General features: G+C 43.0%; 1 protein-coding gene across 5 annotated transcripts in view; it reads left to right on the plus strand.

Annotated features, from left to right (window-relative positions):
- Positions 1 to 20,138, plus strand: part of LOC119458338 (uncharacterized) — a 110,618-nt gene that overhangs the window by 14,337 nt on the left and 76,143 nt on the right. The window contains exons 3-4 of one of the 5 annotated variants that reach the window (XR_007467981.1): positions 1,394 to 1,467; positions 11,994 to 12,012. The exons of 1 other annotated variant lie outside the window; for it this stretch is intronic. The gene's annotated coding sequence lies outside the window, so the exon portion shown is untranslated. Of the gene's footprint in view, positions 1 to 1,393; positions 1,468 to 3,130; positions 4,964 to 10,685; positions 10,862 to 11,993; positions 12,013 to 20,138 lie in introns of those variants that run through there. 3 more of the 5 variants (XR_005193481.2, XR_005193480.2, XR_007467980.1) reach the window with 3 other exon arrangements.

The following is a 20,138-nucleotide window of genomic DNA, read 5'->3' on the forward strand; positions in this document are numbered from 1 at the left end:
CACACTGGGTACTGGGTTTTGTTATAGGATTAGCTGGCCGCTTTTGTTAATAATCTGTATCACATGAAAAATGCCAGGCATCTTTTCTTACCAAAAGTTTCAGCATAAAAGGTTACGTGAATACGGACACAGGGCCCGTTTGCACAAAAAGCAGCGTACGCTGCCATTGTTTCAGATAAAATTATAGACACCTGATGCCGGAACACTATTTGTATCCATGTTGTGGGTCAAAACATTAGTCAAGGCGGCTGGTGAATGACAAAGGACACTTACGATGAAGGACTTTCTGAATATATTTTTTTCTTACAATCCACAAAACGTTGCAATTCCCTGTCGTGTCGCTGAAAATTCAGGCCCGTATTAACAAAAAAAAAATGTCGCAGTTTCACCCGAAAGGCGAAGCATCAATTGCGATAGCAACTTAGCAGTGAGCTATACGGAGTAAGGATAGTAGTTTTATCAGCTGTATAAACTTGGACATGCAGCAGCACCAGCAACGCGCAGAACTGTTGTCGACGCTGTCGCCGTTTTGCCCGCGTTCGCACCGAACGTGTGCGGCGTTGGTAACTGTTGCCAGGGCCTCTGGGTGTGGCTCGGAGGTTTTCGACGAGATCAGAACGGGAAACTCGTCGAGCCGCGTCGGAAGTCTTTACCACCTTCTCGCCTCGAAACGTTTTTATATAAATATGCATTTGGTGCCGTAGCTAAACGTCGCCTCCCCTCCCTCCCTCCCTCCCCTCGCCCACGCATATATATATATATATATATATATGGTGATTGTAAAGGAGAAAGAGACGCTTTATTCTGCAGCCCTTCAGGGAGCACGGCGCAGAACGTGCGTTTGTTCTCCGCCGTGCGTTCGCTCCCCGTGAAAGCGCGCGTCCCTCGCGCCCTTTCACTCGCACATACAGCGTCCGGCGCGCGGAAACGATTTCATCGCCGTTGACGTCATGCGGAACCTCACAGCGACGGCGACGACGACGCCGATAGCAGAAATCCTCTTTGAGTGTCCATATAATTGCGATCGCAATAAAATGCTTTGATGTTAAATCTGCTCGTAAGAAAAGTTCATCTGGCATGGAGATTGTTGTCGAAAGGGGTGAAAAGTTGGGTTAAGTGCCACGCGATAACTGTCTCTCAATGGAGGACACCTCAACCGCGTGGCTAATTCATCTGGCTAATTCCAAAAAGCGAATGCAAATAGCATCAGTGAACAAAATGCCTGCGAAGTTGAATCACCGATTTCCCAACAACGCAGATATTTATTAGGTTGTTATAGAGGCGAATAAATTTAAACACATGATATTTTTTCTTTCGAAAACGAAGCGTTCATGCGTTATCACATGCGTCTTACCGAACAAACGGGTGGCGAACTGATTTTCTCTATTTCCAGAGGCGTGTCGAAACGACACATGCTTGTAATGACACTGCAAGTAATCATAATGGAGTGTGTGCACGCAAATGCAGGTGAGTACGAAACTTCAATCAGAGACATAATTTTTTTTAAGCAGTCGTCACCAAAACACAAATCACTCAGAGCTTCGCGCTCTCTTTCCAAAAGCAAATGAGGTGTACTCTGTTTCATACGCAGCGTGCGATGGTGCAGAGACGAGCAAGAGTTTTAGGAGCGAAGCTCCTTATAGCGGCACCCGTTCCGTCCCCGTCGTCGTAGTAGTAGTGTGTAACCAGTCTGAGAAAAAAACTTCCGAAGTTGTGTCCGTAGCGCGGAATCGAACCAGGGACCCCTCGCTTCCGAGCGCGCGGCGTTAGCCCACTACGCCACGAAGCGCACATAGACACACGCACCACGATGGCAATAAATACCCAACATTAACTAAAGGCCGCGTTTCTAGCGCGTTTCTAACGCGTTTGTGCTAGCGCGTTACGGCCCATGTAAGAAGCTGGTGTAAGACGCTGTGGTCTCTCCGCCTTACCTTCAACGCGTTTCGAACGCGCTGCCCAAGGCGGTGGCAAGTCAAGTTCAAGTCGAGGAGCGTTTATGAATACGGGGGGTATACTCTCTCAGCAGTCATGTGATGGCGTCGGCAAACGCGGTGCACGTTCCGGCATGTGTAAATGGCTGCGTAAGACGCTGTGGCCGCTCCCCCTTACTAGAGAGTACTGCACGTTTCTAACGCGTTTGTGCTAGCGTCCCCTTAAGCGGGAGATCCGATGATTCCCTCCGGAGCTTCGCCCACTCATCATCATTCACCCCGTGGATATGCTGTGAATTTTTTTTTGCAGTGGCTGCATTCGCACTAAAAATACTTCAGTGCTTCTTACCAGCAACTATGTTGAGCTATTCAAGATTAAGGCTCGTAATACATTAAGAAAAGTTTATAGACTTCGAAACGAGCGAACCTACTTACGCGGCTATTATAGAGTTGTTTAAGAACATGTTTCTTTAGGTCGCTTCCTGCTCCCGGTATTTTTGTTCCCGGCCTGCCGCGGTAGCCTCGCTTGCCTAACCGCGCGAGCATAGGCTATTGGCGCGCAGTAAATCATAGACTGGCCGACAGCTACACCTGTTTCGTGTAGTCGCATGAAATCCACCAAATATGACGTGACGCTCAAAAGGCAACGTGCACATTTCACGTGAAACAAATTTTCAATTAGCCATAAAATATTAATTTAAAAAGTATGCTCAAGCAAGCTGTAGAACCCAGGCCCTTTCAACCTTAAGCTTGCTGTCTAAACCAATTGATCACAAAGCGCTGCTTTGCAGCTAAACTGATAGCCTCTCGGTGGATAGAATTTTTCGTGTGCGCGTCCGCTAGCAAAAATATGGGCAGATCCCGGCGGCAGTGCAGGGCAGGAGCAGTGTCTCATACCACCGTAAGAAAAAAGTGCATACGTTTTTTAGTGTCACGCATGCAACATATAGAACAACATGCGTTTCAATAAAGGACAAGAACAAAACAATCATGCGAACCACATAACTGATGATAAGGCGCTCCTGATAACAATGCGAAGCGCGTAGCGCTCCCTGCATACGTTTCCCGGTAGATTGATAAATATTACTGTTGCTCAAGCTGCCGCAGCGACGACAGCTTGCGACGCGGGGAGCAACGTCTCTAGCCTGTCGCACACAAACGAACCCGCCTAGCAACTGATTTCATTGTTGTTGTAGCACCGCTATGGGTAGGCACTCTCGAGTTAAGACTCTCGAGGAGCAGCGTGAATGCGAGGAGCGGCGAAGGGGAAGAGAAATGGCAATACGACCAGCGGTTGCGTGCTGCCAAAATTGCCATTACTACCGTTACTGTGATTACTCTAAATTACCATTATTACCATTACTCTAAAACAACACAACATTGCATGCCCCGTCTGCAGTTGTAATGGTGGTTTTCAACAGCTTTGCTGGACATCTACTATCGTCGGGGTGGTACGGCGAGTCCATTGTTTTCTTTATTACATGGAAAACCTCCCCCTCCTCCCAAAGAAAGAAACACTTCAAAGACAATTATTAAAAGAAACAGTCCTTAAAAGGCAGGCGAACTTATACAATTCACTACTAGTGGATGGTGGGAACTTCTTGCGAAGGTTCCATAGCATTGCACGCCAATTATGAAACGATCTGGGAAGTTACCGCAAAAAACACACGAGACGAAGACAGATACAACATGAAGTGGTACTGATAACTGTTGACTCCATGAAACGAACCCCGAGCTCCGAGAAAACCAGTAAAAGCACAGAGTGACCTTCAACAGGGATGTGGTACAAATGCTAAGACAAACGCTGATGACTAATGAGGCATCGAACACATGTTTATCACGTGGAAAGAAACAAAAGTTCTTTCTGAGTAACAGCAACCGATGGTGCACTAACGCAATCACCTGTCCAATCAGTAGCATTTCCCACACATTTTCAAATCTGAAAGACCATTTCTATTGCTAACTGTATTATAGTTACAAGTCTAATTTGTTTCTTGAGTGTTGTAACAGTTTAATTGACGGTATATTTTCTTAACAGAGAAGCTGTTTAAGTCAGCCGTAATTTGTGGTTCGTATCAAGAGACTATCATCATGAGCAATAAAGAAAGAAATAAACTTTCTTGGCAACGTGTAATTCGAACACGCGTACCCACGGTCTCAAGGCGAGCGTCGTAACCACTAGGCTATACAGCCACGCTTGCAGAACATGCATTTATGCGAACTATATGATTGCGTTCGAGCGTCGTCGTCTTCGTCCACCGCTGGCGCGTTCGCAAGTGCTCCTGCCAATGCTCTGCGAGGTAAAGAAGAGAAGAAGTGAAGAGGAAGAAGGCTGTACCTAGCTATTACCAAGTTCAACCTATAGCTACACGAGTATAGGCCTAGCTACAACCAAGTGTAAACCTCGACATAACGTAGTTAGACCTAGCTACAACCAAGAGACGCAATCAATCGGCCCGCTTCGTTGTGTCTTGAGCTCTGCACGGCTTAGTGCAAGCTTTCGCCTTTTTCCATGGCTAAACAAACAAGTTAAAAAACTAATTTCAGTCTTTCAGTATCCCTGCGTCTTTATATCAAAAAGCATGCAGAAACTCTGCTGGAGTTGTGTAAGTATGCGCAAGCGTAGCCCCAAATTTTATTTGGTCCACCCCAAAATATCAAGTTGGCCCACCCCTAAATTTCAAGCTTGCCCACCTCCAAATTTCAAGTTGGCCCACTCCTAAATATCAGTAGGCCTGCCCCTGAATTCAAGTTAGGCCATGCTTAAATTTCAAGCTGGCCCACTCCCAAATTTTAGTTGGCTCACCCCCATATTCAAGTTGACACCCTTAAATTTCAAGCTGGCCCACGCCCAAATTTAGGTTGGCCGAGCCTCAAATTTCAAGTTGGCGCACCCCAAAATTTAAATAGGCCCACTCCCAAATTCAAGTTGCCCCACCCCAAATTTCAGTTCGCCCACCTCGAAATTTCAAGTGTGGCCAACCCAAAATCTAAGTTGGCCCAAGCCAAAATTTTAAGTTGCCCCCCCCCCCAAAGTTTCAGTTGGCCCACCCCTAAAGTTAGCTTCCGCATGCATTTTCTATGGAGCCCTATATATCCTTTAAGTATTCTCTCTAATTATTTTCATTTTTTCGGCTTAAATTGTTCTTTATCACTTGTAAAGCTACGAATTAGCTGCATTTACACTATTATAACCATTAAATAGTTTAGCTTCAAAAATTACGCATTTTGCTGTGGCATTCATCAAATAATGTTTGTGCATTAAAAAAGTGAGCACTACTTCTCAAGAAAGAAACTGCATCGACATGGTGCACAGTGATGGAGTGCACGACATCCGCGACAACATCACGCGCTGTCAAAGCTTCGGAATAAAAACCTCGGATACACTGCATTATTTAGAAACCTATTTACTTCACAAAGGCGCGCAGACAGCTGAAGTTTGCGCGACCGATCTGGTGCATCCATATCTTTCTTTGCTCCACATCATGCTTGCAGGGCCGCAGCATGAAAAGCTTTTTTCCTTCACTGAAACGATTACGGCAACCGTGGGCGCTGCAACTCATGACGAAGAGTAGAAATAGTGCGCAAGTGCGCTGTCTTTAACGACACGCTCACGACGGAAGGTACCACCACCATGTGAAGCACATACTGCATACACTACGGCACGTATTCATTGATTTTCATGGAAAATGCCACCGGAGAGACTTCTGAAAGCACGCGCAATTTCTCTTTGAAAAAAAAAACAACAAATGGAAAAGCGCGCACTGTCACGTGACGGTGGTAGTCCAGTCGGAAAGGGGAGACGGGTGGCGGAGGCGGCGGATAAGCGAGAAATGTGGAGAGTCTGCGCGGTAACGGAAAAGTTCAAATGATGGCACTACTTTTGCACATTGAGGGGCTTTATGGATGGGTGGAGGCGAAGCTATCTGGATGGGGTTGCTGCAAGGAACCGAGCAGGCCCCGCCGCTCTTTGAATGGTAGAAATGCTGGAAAAGGGGTTTGTGTTTCACTTTCCGTGTAACAGAAATATGTTTTCCCGTGCATTGAATTGCGACGTTATCATGTCTGTAGGTTGTGTTTAGGGCGTACTTACCAATTTTTCTTACGCATTTTACTTTGAGGAATGCAATTCGCTCAGTAACGCCTCTGCGCCACACGGAAAACCTGAGCGGTTGTGGTTCTGAATGATTCTTGGGAAACGACGATCAGCGCTGGATGGCGACACAGGGCCGTTAACGGTATCGCGTTAATAGGACGCCTTTCTCTGCCTGGATCAAGGGTGACCCAGCTTCGAAAGGCCGATGGTATACCCCAGTTGAGGTGTTCGTTAACAATATATATATATATATATATATATATATATATATATATATATATATATATATATATGCTTGGGAACAGCACACGCGATGTTCTCGCTACTCTTCCTTTTCACTAGCAATGTGAACATTTGTGAAGACTTGCTCTAAAACCAGGTACTTCTCAAGCGAAACTATCCGCGGCACTAAAATGGCTCCCCTTTCTCAGCCTGCTTAATGGTTTACCCAGGTTCCAAAGGACAGCGTCATATGTCGGCTAGTTGGCCGTTCAAAAAACAAAAAATCAGTAGCCGCTCCCCTATCGAGGAAATGGGGGTAAGCGAAGCATGGTCGTGTGTTTCTTATTTGTTCCTACTGAACGAATTGCACTGACGAGTACCACTTTGTGCTCGAACCACTGTAACAACTGAGCAAGCTGTAGTGCGAAACACGCACTACAGCTTGACCCGAAGTTCCGGTTGAGAAACTCGCATTGGAACCAGGCCGTCGCACTGGGGAAGTGAGAGCTAGCGTTGCCGAGGCGTGCACTACCGTTGTGGGGTTCCTGGAGGGCAAGACAACGCTGACGTTTGGCCTTAACATCGCACTCCCGCAACTAGGGGTCGGTGGCTCTTTGCTGACGTTCGGCCTCAAGAACGCGCTCCCGTAACTCGGGGTCCGCGGCTCTTCACTAACGTTTCACCTGGGCCTCGGAAGCCCTCTCGCTAAAATCGGCAAGTCGACGACGAGCCCTTTTCCGAGTACGTTCTCGGCGCCGTTGCTCAAATGCATAATTATCCTCGGCGGAACGCACTATGCCGTGGCTTTTCCAATTGGTCGCCAAAACTGTTCTAAGGTAAGAGAAGCCTGGCGGAGCATGCGCCAACCCACTTTTCTTCCCTTTTTCACCCCATGACACACCAAACGACCCTGATTGGTCGTAGCTTTCACCGCACCTGCTCTTTCTTTCTTTCTTTCCTTCCTCCCTTCTTTTTTTCTTTCTTGTCCCTGGCTCATACCCGCATATCCTTGGCTCATAGCCGTATGTGCAATGCGGGTATGCGCCACACGTGAGCTTTTGCGTGACAACAATGCCACCGAAACTTGTGAACCAATACAATCTTCAGCTTGAAAAAGAAGGTAGCTCTGGGCTGCTTGTGCCTACATTTGTAGACATGGCTTTCTGACTTCAAAATGTATTTGTATATCAATATATGAAGGAACTAAGCTTGTTTGGCTCTTTTGGCCGTTTTCGCAATTTATGGTCGGTGGTCAGACTTGTCAAATAAAAAGTTCGTTTGTTTGCCCTGTCTCCTGCTGTTCCTCTCTCGCTTGTTTGCTCTCTTACTCTATCTCTCTCTGCCTGACCCTATCGATCACCCTCTTGCTCGCTCGTTCTTTCGTTTGTTTGTTCGTTCCTTCCTGTGTTCGTTCGTTAGTTCTTTTGTTGGTTCGTTCGTTGGTATGTTCATTCCTTCGGATTGCTCAATTACATTGGCAATCATCGTGATGGTTTCCTCCGAAGGTTCTGTGAGCTGCTGGAATAGTATGAAGTATTGTTTTAAAAACGATTGCTCATTTATTTGACAACCTTTTTTTTTCGATAGTCACTACAGCATACCTGCTTGGTTTCACATATAAAAAAAAGCTATCATAGGGCTAATATTGGGCATGTCTACGAGTTGAGAAAGCATATTTATACAAAAAGTACACTTGAGATAGTGTTGCGCTATCGATATGCGTTTCATAAAGAAAAAAATATTGCTTTTTCCTAAAAAATGATTTTATCCACTCGCCGTGCAATGTCAAAGGATAAAAGCATAAAATTAATATTTTCTCTAAATCTTAAGCTTCCAAGTTTTGAAAATGCAAAAATAAGCTGGAAGCTTGTTCACAAGATGCACATTAATACTATTCCTCAGGTACACATGAGGTAAATGGTGAGTTTGCTCTATGTATTGCGACAGTCGCTCTCTCTTTCCAGCACTGGTGATTTTTTTACAATGGTCTACAAAACTCTTTCGTATATGACGCTCGAACCACAGCCTAACCAACTTAAGGTGAAATCAAAGGTTGCCACACGTTCAACTGCTTCAAAGCAGTACTCAAAACAACTCTCACACATTGATGGTGAATAATACAACACCAGATTTTTGGACACAAATGCAAGAAACGATTGAATGACACATTAACGCTGTGTTGTTGAGGTAGTTCTTGTGCCCGTTTCTTAAGTTTTGCGCTATTGTATTCACAATGAATTCAAACCGGCTCGTTAGGTTATCAGCCTTAGTAATTCATGCATTGATGTTCATTCGGAATTGGAAAAAGCATCAAGCTTTGAACTTTAGCAAAAAGTATACAGTTTGCCTGTGTGTTTTAAGAGTGTAGTATAAATTGGTTATTTTTCAACAAAAGAAAGCAGTTGTCTTTCCTACTATCATTCACAAGATCGATCAGCATGAACGAACACCCCTGAGAAAATGTGCACGGTCCATGGGTTCCGAGAAACAGCTGTAATTTAGTATTTTCTACACAACTTCGCCACTGAGTCTGAAGTTCACTACTCCATTTGAAACTTTCCCACCCAGCCTGTAAGCACACTGACGGATTTAAGGAATGAAGAAATTAATATTGCTGGAGAAACATATGGTTCATATACTTTTCCTCACATGCGTGTATCAAGATATGTAGCAATGTAGTGTATGCATTCCCAGGAGTCCTGGTAGCCGGGGTTAGAAGGCAGCGCTCCGACTTTTGAGAGATTTTCACCCAAATATATGAATAGGTGCACCTCGAACGAGCGAAGTAGGGTCATGGAGGCCTTGGGAAATAGGGGGATGAAAAATGCTCATGAAAACTTCGCGTGTGCCTTGGTTCGCTGTGTGCCACAGGAGGGCTGCAAAAGAGAATGAGTGGCAGAATACAAAAATCTGAAGTTGTCTCATCCTTAAACTTCAAGTGGTCCCACTACCAAACTTAGGTAGGCACACCCCCAAATTTCTAGTTGGCCCAGCCCATTAAGGTTGCGCCAATGCCAAACCTAAAGCTCATCATCATCATCATCATCAGCCTATATTTTTATGTCTACTGCAGGACGAAGGCCTGTCCCTGCGATCTCCAATTACCCCTGTCTTGCGCTAGCATATTCCAACTTGCGCCTGCAAATTTCCTAACTTCATCATCCCATCTGGTTTTCTGCCGACCTCGACTGTGCTTCCCTTCTCTTGGTATCCATTCTGTAACCCTAATGGTCCACCGGTTATCCATCCTACGCATTACATGGCCTGCCCAGCTCAATTTCTTCCGCTTAATGTCAACTAGAATATTGGCTATCCCCGTTTGTTCTCTGATCCACACCGCTCTCTTCCTGTCTCTTAACGTTAAATTAAAGTTGGCCCACCCCAAATGGAAGTTGGCCTACCACCAAATGTCATTTGGCCCACTCCCAAATTTCAGTTGGGCTGCCCCCAGCCCCAAATTTCAATTTCACCCAGCTCTAAAATTAGGTTGCCGCACTCCCAAATTTCAAGTTAACCACCCAGAACTTTAAGTTAGCCCTCTCCCAAATTTAAGTTAGCTCACCCCCCAATTTCACGCTGGCCCAACCCAAAATTTTCGGTTGGCCCTACCCCGAATTTCACTTAGCCCATCCCCACTCCTAATATAAAGCTGGCCCACCTCCAGCATTCAAGTTGGGCCACCCTCACATTTAGGTTGGCCCACACCTAAATTTCAGTTGGCCCAACCAAAAACTTCAAGTTGGCCCACTTTGAAATTGCAAGTACACCCACCCCAATTTAGGTTGGCCCACAAGCTGGCCAAAGCCCCCTTAGGCTGGCCCACCTCCAAATTTCAAGTTCACCCACCTCGAAAATTTCAGTTGGGCCTCCCCTACTATAAGTTTGCCCATGAGATTTCTATGGGCTCTATGCATCTCTATGGGTATTCTCTTTAAAATTGTTTAATGAAATTGGTGCTTACAGGTTATGAAGCTACCAATAATCTAGATTTACACTATTATAACGATTTAATATCTTTTCAAATCACGCATTCTTGTGCAGATACACGGCATTACACTTTTCGCGTGATGGGGCTGGGGTACTCGCCAAAGAATACGTACGTATTAAAAGCGATGTGACGAAATCATGGCCATTTATGGCCGCTCCGTCGCAGAGGCATGTTCAAAGGGGCAAACGGTTGGTAATTATGCCACCTGATTTTGTTCCCACGTATGGGCGATAAAAGGAGATGCTGTATCCCTGTATTGATGTGACAACAGCGCATTTCGTTGACTACTTCTGCTTGTCGGATTGAATACGGAGCACTTTGGTTATTGCATGTAGATTGTAGTGCCACATGAAATAGCGAAAGCTAGCCTTACAATAGTGTATTCGTTGTATGCCGAAGGAATTCTGGTTTAAAAGTTGTCAAAAACGTTCAGTTATGATTTCAGGTGCCACTAAGAAAACAGAAAATCCAAGACTTGCAAATTCCACGTGGTTTTCAGGATGCCCAGCATTGAACACGAGGCCATCTCAACATCTTCTTTTTCATTTTATGCTCTTTTATGTAACACAGAACAGCCTGCAAGGACAAATCCAGCTTGTTACTACTCGTTGTAAATAAAGCTGCAACTCAAAAAATAATCATAGGGGTCTGTTATTGTCCACCTAATCGCGATTGTAATTTTGCAGAAAAAATTCATGACACCCTAAGCGAAATATCTGTTCGATTCCCTGGTTCACTTATGTTTCTTTTAGGAGATTTTAATTTCCCAACTATTGACTGGTCACGTTCCTGCCCCTTTTCTAATCCAGCATCTGCAGAGACTACAGGATTTCTTAACGTTTGTGCAGATTTTAACCTTGCACAGCTCATTATGAAACCAACACGTGCCACACCTACTACAAGTTCCTTGCTTGACTTGATTCTAGCCACTCATACTGATAATGTTTCACCAGTGACCCACGTGCCTGGCCTAAGCTACCATGACATCTTACACTTTACACTTTCCATCCCCCCTACAAAAGTAAAGAAACACACGAAACATATAAAAAACTACAAAAAAGCTAACTTTAACGCCATAAACTCTGAGCTATCAGCCTTTCTTGACTTCTTCCTTGGGACACATGTAGACTTCTCAGTTCAAGAAATGTGGTTGTCTTTTAAAACTACAGTAATGCATCTCATCAACAAATATATTCCACTTAGAATCATTCATCAATCTTCTAACGCCCGTCGGTACAATAACGATCTGAAAAGATTATCCAACAAAAAATGCAGACTTTTTCGTTCCGCTAAAAGGTCATTAAACGCTGATAGATGCTTGGCATATACATCCGCTGCCAAAGCCTATACAAGCGCCTTAAATACGTCTAAATTTAAATTCTTTAACTCAACCCTACCGTCTATGATAAAAACTAACCCAAAACGCTTTTGGAACATCATGAAATGTACCAAAGACAGCATTATAAATCTCGTAAACGATTCAGGGGATCAAATTCCGAATCATCTTTGCACTTCTGTGCTAAACAACACACTTGCCCAATCATTCTGCATAGCTAATATATGTGACTATCCCCCTTTTACATCCGTTAACTTTCTGGCGATGGATGCCCATTACCATACACCTAGCAGGTATACGAGCCAGAATTTTCAAGATAAAGCGGTGATCATCATGTGGTATTGATGTTATTGATTGCAAGTTTTTCCAAAACACTGCAGAATACAGCTCCATAATACTTACCTTTATTTTTACTAGATCACTTAATGACAGTGCCCTACCCATTGACTGGAAAACTGGTAAGGTGACCCCGTTTTTTTTAAATCGGCAAACCTACATCACCCTTTGAATTACGTACCCAACTCATTAACTTCGGTACCCTGCAAAATTTTTGAGCACATAATTTTCACTGACCCTGTAAACTTTCTTGAATCAAACAATTTTTTAGCTCTTATGAACGCGGGTTCAGGAAATCTATTTCTTGTGACACACAACTAATAACATTCACTAATGACGTGCATGCGTTCTTGGACACGGTTTTTGCGACGGACTGTATTTTGTGACTTTTCTAAAGCCTTTGATAAAGTTAATCACCATTTACTTGTCCATAAGCTAAGCCTTCTAAATATTGACCCCCTAATATTCAAATGAATTTGCAGCTTTCTTTCTATTCGTACCCAATAAGTAACCATCAATGAAAATGACTCACCAGAGGTACCAGTAGAATCGGGTGTACCTCAAGGCTCTGTATTGGCGCCTTTACTGTTTCTCATTTATATTAACTATCTGCCTAATTAAATCACTAGTTCGGTTTGTTTATTTGCCTACGATTGCGTAATTTACCGAAAAATAACTAGTGATTCTGATATGGTTAAATTACAATCAGCAACCAGACCTTGATAACGATACAACCTGGTGCTCCCACTAGCACATGAATCTTAACACCTCAAAATGGTAATGGTCTACCTATGGTAATTCATTTCTTCCAAAATCATGCCAGAAATAGAATCAACTACCTGATCCACTAGTCTATATAACTAAGACCGATGACTTCCGTAAGGCACTTACTAACGTTATCTAGTATGCCTTGATGTGCATGTATAGCGAATCAGTTCCGTTTTCTCCTGATCAGTATCGTTTATAAGTTATTTCTATTTTTATCTGCCTAGTCTACAAACAGTATGTTTTGTATGATGCTTTATTTTCTATCATTCTGTGCTTATCGTCTCACTCTAACTTGCCCTATATACCACGCATTTATATTTCATCTGTATTACCGAAGTTTCCTGTTTTTCTTTGTACAATTATTTTTTGTTACCGTAATATGCTTATTGTGTCGCTCCTACTTGCGTTATTTTTACATTGTACCATGCATTGTCATCTGATTAGTATTCTTGTTTTCCTTTCTCCTTTTTGTAGTTATCTGCATGTTTAGCCCCTCCTCTCTGTAATGCTTCATTGTAAGCTCTGAGGGTACTATAAATAAATAAACAAAAAAAATAAATAAATATTTTTCTCCTTGGAAATCAATGCTTTGCCAGCATGTTGCAAGCATAAATTTTTGCAATGCATGTCAATTATTGATGGGCTTTTAGAAAACTGTGGAAAAAAATAGTCGATGGTGGTACAAAAATACATAGCATCACACAATAGGATGTTGCTACACAAGTTTTATGCAACCTAATATCATTGCACTGCGAACACTTAAGCTGACCCATATACTTTCTAAATGTGTTCTTTTTCTAAAACTTAACCGGAAAGCATCAAGGTGCCTGGTGTCTAGCAGTAAAACTAAAAAAAAAGTTAAGAAAAGAAACATCACGTAGAGCAAGAGTATGGGTAATTTAGGGAAAAAAGCACTGCAATGATAATGAACGTTTTGCTTGATGTATCATAGAGAAAGAAATATGGGTTCATTGTTCGTTTCCTGGAAAGTAGTGATGCATACGACTGAGGCAATAACCGGAAAAGCCCCATATACGGTGTCAAAGAAGAGGAACAACGGAAACATAAATGGCCAATTAAGGCACAAGGCAGGGTGCCCTTTGCTACGGTATTCCCTTTATTTTAGATAAATTTCCTTTTCGCTTTTTACATTAGAGTTACATTCATTATGCTTAATATATTGTTGCTATCTAATGTGTTTTCAGCCCATTCACAGTCATTTTCAGAGCATTGGTCATAAAACATGGTCTTCATGGGACAATCAGTGTTCCTTTCACGTTAAACTGTTTTCTCGACTCTCAAAAGATTGCTGTATTAGAATTGGCTGTTTAACATTGCGCCGCACAATACGACGTGCGCTATATGGCTTCGTGGGCTGTATCACGCAAACTATTCCACTTTTATTTATTTATTTATTTATTTATTTATTTATTTATTTATTTATTTATTTATTTATTTATTTAATACACAGGGCGCCCATTCAGGCAAGACAGTGGTGGGGCGGGGGTATAGAATAAAAACAAACATAAGAATTGCAGGTTAGCATAAATTCGTGTAAATGAAAAACATAGAATATTATACGCCGACACGAAAGCATACAGGCCGCGTTGCACACAGCCACGTGGGACACAGGCGCATTGCAGATGTCACATGTCAAAAAAAGAAAAGAGAAAAAGTACAGAAAGCACAATTATAAAAAAAATTATAATGAAAAGGCAAAGAACAAAGCAAAGAATAGCAACAAAACGCGGTAGTGATAAACTGTACAGTAAAACAAAAAAGAAGCACTAAAAGAACTGATCGATTATGCTGATGGTTTATTAGTTTCCAGTTCAAAGACTCAATAAATACTAAAGAAAACTATTAAGTTGAGCTACATGAAAATATTGGGATATTGTAAAAAAGTATTCGCATTCGTAGCAAGAGCAGACCTTTTGTCACGGTGTAAGAAGAACAGGTGATCCGACGGAAGCGCGCGGCGTGTCTCACTAATGTTGGGATGCCGCTAGGTGGCGCACGCGACTAGGAGGCTGGGCGTCGGGGCCAGGGGGCCGGGGGCAAACATACCCTGAGCGCGCGCGTTTCAGCTGTTTCAGCCAGCGTTTTTCAGAGCGCCTGTTAGTGTTAACGCTCTCATATTGAGGTTATCATCTTAATTTCCCAAAAGCTTAAAGAGTTGTTTGAGAGTGTCGCTAGGCTTGCTGCATTTTTAAATCAAAAGCATATATTTCGCTCAAAGCGGCGCTAACAGTACGCATTTTTGTTGGAGCAGCTGACAATTCATTTTGCAAGTTACGTTTCGATGACGAGTTGCAATCTGTCGTCACTATACGCTGCGTCCCCGTTTTCATTTCTCATGCGAAAACAGTGCGTAGGGGAGTACCGCGTACAATGTCCTCCTGAGTGTGTATATAAACGCTTTCGCGTAATGCGGTGAACTGTGCTATCATTGTTCTGTAGACTCAAACGAAAATTTAGTTTGCGCGTTTCCCATACAGGCTCCGTGCATAGTATTGGGTCCATAAAACACCAATTTAAAGGCTGTTTGTTTCTTTGAAGCATGCGGCACCTTGCATGCGTATATCCTTATACGCAAGCTCCTTAATAAAATATTCATGATAGAAGACGCCGATCGTTTTTCTTGCTTTTTTAATTCAAAATTACGAGGCAGCAGAAAAACAAATGAAAGCAACTTGCAAACCAACAGAAAGGAAGTTCATCGAGGTAGAATATACATACCCAGCTGTGACATTATTCCTGGCGAGACGGATTTTCAAAGAGCGTGTTGAAGTTGATGCTGTCGGTGTTACCGTCATGTGATGCTGCACTGAAGTCCTGAATTTTGTAAGGTCTTGTAGACTGCTGAGCTGCTATGGCTAGCGTTTCCTTGTCCACACGAGAAGTCTCTTGAGCTCTTGTCTCTTGCATCACATATACTTTTGCCTGCGGTTCTTGAAGTTCACTGCCTTCAGGTTAATTTTGATCTGCGCTTGCCGTCAGCTGGAGTCTGTTCTGTGTTGGCTTCGCTAATCTGGTTCTGGCCGTCTTCTATTGGCACGTCAGTTGCTAGCTCCAGTAACTCGTGATTCACTACATTTGGCTTTCTGTTTCTTCTTTTTCGCTTGTGCTTTCTGCCTATTGCTGTTCCTTCGGGAGCGCTTCGCAGGCGTCAGTTGTCACGGAACACAGTTCTTTGAAAGTGTAGTGTGAAGTAGCCGGAAAATGAGTCGGCGCAGCATCTCTAGCTAGATAAGCTCTTCGGGTCGTGCTGGCTAAAACAACTCCGTTGTGCATTTTCGTCCATGTTTTTGACACGTACATTGGGTCGAAGTGCTTTTCGCACACGTAATCCACTGGTCGCAGGACTCGGTCTTCACGTTGTATGGCATCCCGCTATGCTTGCAGTCGACTCGTCTCTTTAGGGACACTGAACATACATACTTTGTCTTTGCACGAGTCATATCCACTCTTGCAGTTTGGAACGAAACACTTCTTGCCCATAGTAAGGCTAGATCCGTCTCCGCCAGGCAACATCGCGGCTCAAACGGCAAATCTCTCTTTTACCCTTTCTTTCCATTAAACGGAGTATTATGTATACCACGGGAACACTTTATTAAGCGCTTACCGAGAACAAGGGTGACTGATTGCTCAACGGTAAAGCAAACGTAGCAAAATATTAAGAAAAGAGAACTTATCGTCTGCCCGCACCACTTTTCTGCGACTGCTTCCAGGCATTGTCAAACGCCGTCTGCTAGATCCAGCGACGCGACCGCAATGCCGGAGACATTATCGTCTGTTTCGGCGCCTGAAGGATTTCAATTAGTATAGTGGCACACAGAAACAGTAAAAAAATGAGTTTTAATTATTTTAAACGAACTTTATGCACAGTTACAATTATTTACACATTCGAATTTCCCGCTTTTTCAGCCTCCTAACGTGCTGCCATGCAGCGGTGCAGACGTGAAACTCCACCATTAGTGAGACGCGTTGCGCAGCAGCGGTCGCCGTGTCGTCGGATCACCTGTTCTTCTTTCACCGTGCCTTTTGTAATAGCGAGAATGACGTAAATAAGAAATCGGAGCGACGACACCAATTTTTATACTATTTTCCTTATTACATCAGCATTGGCTGATTACCCGAAAAGGGAAGTCACGCGACGAATACGTGAACCCATGCGTTTTGACGTGGACGATTCAAATTGAGAAATAGTCGCATACCGGCACACGGGAAATTATTGTGGACTTCTAGACGAATAATCTGTTGATACAACTGGGCCAAATATTTTCCTTTAGTGCTTCTCTGATCTCAACATTCCAATGTTTGAAACATCAGAGCATTACCGATATGATAAATGCAAATTTGAAATACCAAAACTCGCCGAAATCCGCCCATATTTGAAATTGGAATATTCACGAATGGTAAAAGAAAGGCACGCTCTCTTAGGGTCAGTAGGCTTTAGCTCGCGTTGTTCAATGGATAGGAATCGAGTGTACAGTGCAGGGAATATCGGAGAAAAGTGGAGCAAATGCAGTACCTGCGCTGTTGGCCATTTTTATACGTCGTGTCAGCACCCTCAAACGCAGTACAACTGCGCCTGACATTTTAGCATTTGATACAGCGATTGCATTTCTTTGTGTACAACAATTGATCCAATCGATTGTTGAAAATATCTAGAAAATTTGCTTTTTTATCATGACTTTTTGATGCCTACAATAGGCATTCTTTTGAGATGAGACTGAATTTCATGCATAGTTTTTGCTTTGGGACTCAGCTCAATTGCTGGAATTGGTGTGGATAAAACGCGATCGAGTTAGCTGAGTGGTCGACGTTGATGGGTTTGGAGTGTACGTGTCTGCATATTACAGGCACATAAAACGTGGTTGCACCCTAAGAAGCTGGAAATTAGTGCCTCTGAAGGACGCTGCCAAAGCAAATGAAATGTCCTTATGGCCTCGTAAACACGACAGACGTAGTGCGGCAGAATTGAAAATTTACTTTAAGCGCGTCTATTCAAATACAAGGGAATGGAGAAATCATTGTGCTTTGCGTGCACTGCTATGAATAAATTTGATGAAATTCACTTCACTTAAAAATTAAATATACGGATTGTAAGAAGCGTTTTGGCAATCTGTATGTTTTGAAAAATTGTTGGAAATTGTGAAATTTCGTAACACTGATGCTTGAAAACTGAAACTGTAACTTTGTAGCTGAGTACAAAAATTAACAATATCACAATTTTGTAAACTGCACCTACTGGAAAATTTACTGCCGACAAAACTGATGTACATAGACAGCTATGAAATATAGCGCGAATTTAGGAGTATGACTTCACTAAATCTTTTAACACACCAACAATTTCATGCAAGTTGAATCTCATATGTTAAGTTTATGCGCTTCAGAAGCTCTAAAAGATGCGGATTTCAGAAGTGCGACATATTTTTTAGGTATAGAGTTACGGATTTGTAAACTTACAGCTGGAATTTTTGCAAACTTCCCGAGATACGCAAATTTTTAAAGAAATTTCAGGAATTGTACTTGCCGTAGTTAGTTGAATTTAATTTTATCTCCTAAATCACAGAAATTTCATTCAAATCAGCTAGGTCATTGTGCTACGAGAGCCTTCTGCGTTTCCGATGTATTTGAATAGAAATATCAGTTTGCCCTCAGATAAAGCTTCTTCTTTAGTCCATGCAGAGAGTACAGGTCATAAGAACCTTTTTTGCCGACCAGCGCCCACTTCGAAGATGCGGCAGATAAGGAGCCGCCTACGTCTTTGTGCTCTCATGGTCGTTAAGTTAACTTGGTACATACCAAAATTGGCACAGTATGACAAGAGTGTATGACGAACATAAATGATACGTCATGACATGAATGTCTCGAAATGCGTGTCATGTAGGTCATGACAATGACCCCGCGAAAAAAGCGGCACACTCAAAAACCGCTGAAATGGGTTCAGACGTGGCTACTAAGTGAAGGAAACACGAAAAGATAATGGTGGAAGTCATAGCTATGAGCATGACTCAGCAAAATGACAATGACTAAGCGAAAAAAATAACACTCAAAAACTACTGAAATGGATTCAGACGTGGGCACTAAGTGAAGGAAACACTAAAGGATGACGGTGGAAGTCTTACCATGAGAATGGCTCAGAAAAAATGACGGAGTCAGCGAAAAAAGATGAACACTCAAAAATCACTGAAATGGGTTCGGACGTAAATGATAGGTCACGACATGAATGTCATGACATGCGTCTCATGTAGGTCATGAAACAGCCGCCTACGCCTGGGTGCTCCAGTGGTCGTTTCGTTAATTTGGTAGGCTCCACCCACACTGCTTCGCATAACATCGATTCCCACAGAGCTTGGGATCTGCCGATTTTTCCCATGTATGCTAGATCTTAACTAGTGCTGACGGTATTATTTCGGAAGTTGGGACAATCACCTTATGTAGTTTTTGTCCCGAAGGCGTTCTAAAGTTTTTGTCCCGAAGGCGCTTCTAAAACACGTGAGCCTTAAACTTTTTTGCGATCGATATCACATGTATCGGGCACAAGTTGAGAAACATTTTTGATCATGACAGCAGCGAGTAGGCCAAGATGACAGTGGCACTGAATAACAGAGTTTATTTACACATTAATGTGGTGAGCTGCTTTGTACTGGCACGCAGCTTTGTATTTTCGTCAGAAAAGAGGAGAAAACAATAGAAAAGGGGGAAATAGCGTATTGATCAAATTGCATTGACAGCAGATGTTTATATCGAAATAGAACATAATGGCGTACTTGGAAGTTTTGCATGCAAAGCTGCATTTTGATCACTCCTGAAAAAGAAAAGGTGAGAAATATTAGACACACAAGAAAGGTAACATCCTTACCGTAATATGAAAATATATCGTGAAGCTAGCGCTGTTTTCTTTTTTCACCTATCAGCCCCTTTGTTGTACATCCTCTAACGCGCCTTGAGCCACTCACGCGTGTAGCGTTCCAGTCGAGACAATTTTGCCGAAGATGGAAATGAATACTTTTGTCGCCTTTTTTACGGTATTATATCACTGCTAAAAATGATTATTGGCTCCCTATTGCCTAGAAATTGTAGAACTCAGCCCGCTCTATGATATTTCTGAGAAGTTCTCAAGAAAGGCCCATGCATAATCTGAATGCTGTGTGGAAAGCACATGGAAGAAACTCGGTGCTTGACAACTTCTCAGCGTGTGAGGCGTAAAAAGCTAAGGGCAGCGGGGTCGATGCTCGGGTTGCACTCAGCTAGTTATTTTTTCGAGACTGCCTGACAGTTCATTCCAGTCACCTAAATTTAGGCAAATGTCCCAAGGGAGCTCGAAAGCCACTTTTGTAACTTTGGTTTTGGCAAGTTACAGTGGCAGTGAGCGCCAGTGAATCACCATATAGATAGACTCACCAGTCTATCTCGTATATGACCGAGAACCCGCGTTTCCGTTGGACA

This window comes from Dermacentor silvarum, chromosome 7 (assembly GCF_013339745.2).
Source record: "Dermacentor silvarum isolate Dsil-2018 chromosome 7, BIME_Dsil_1.4, whole genome shotgun sequence".
NCBI classification, from domain to species: Eukaryota; Metazoa; Arthropoda; class Arachnida; order Ixodida; family Ixodidae; genus Dermacentor; species Dermacentor silvarum.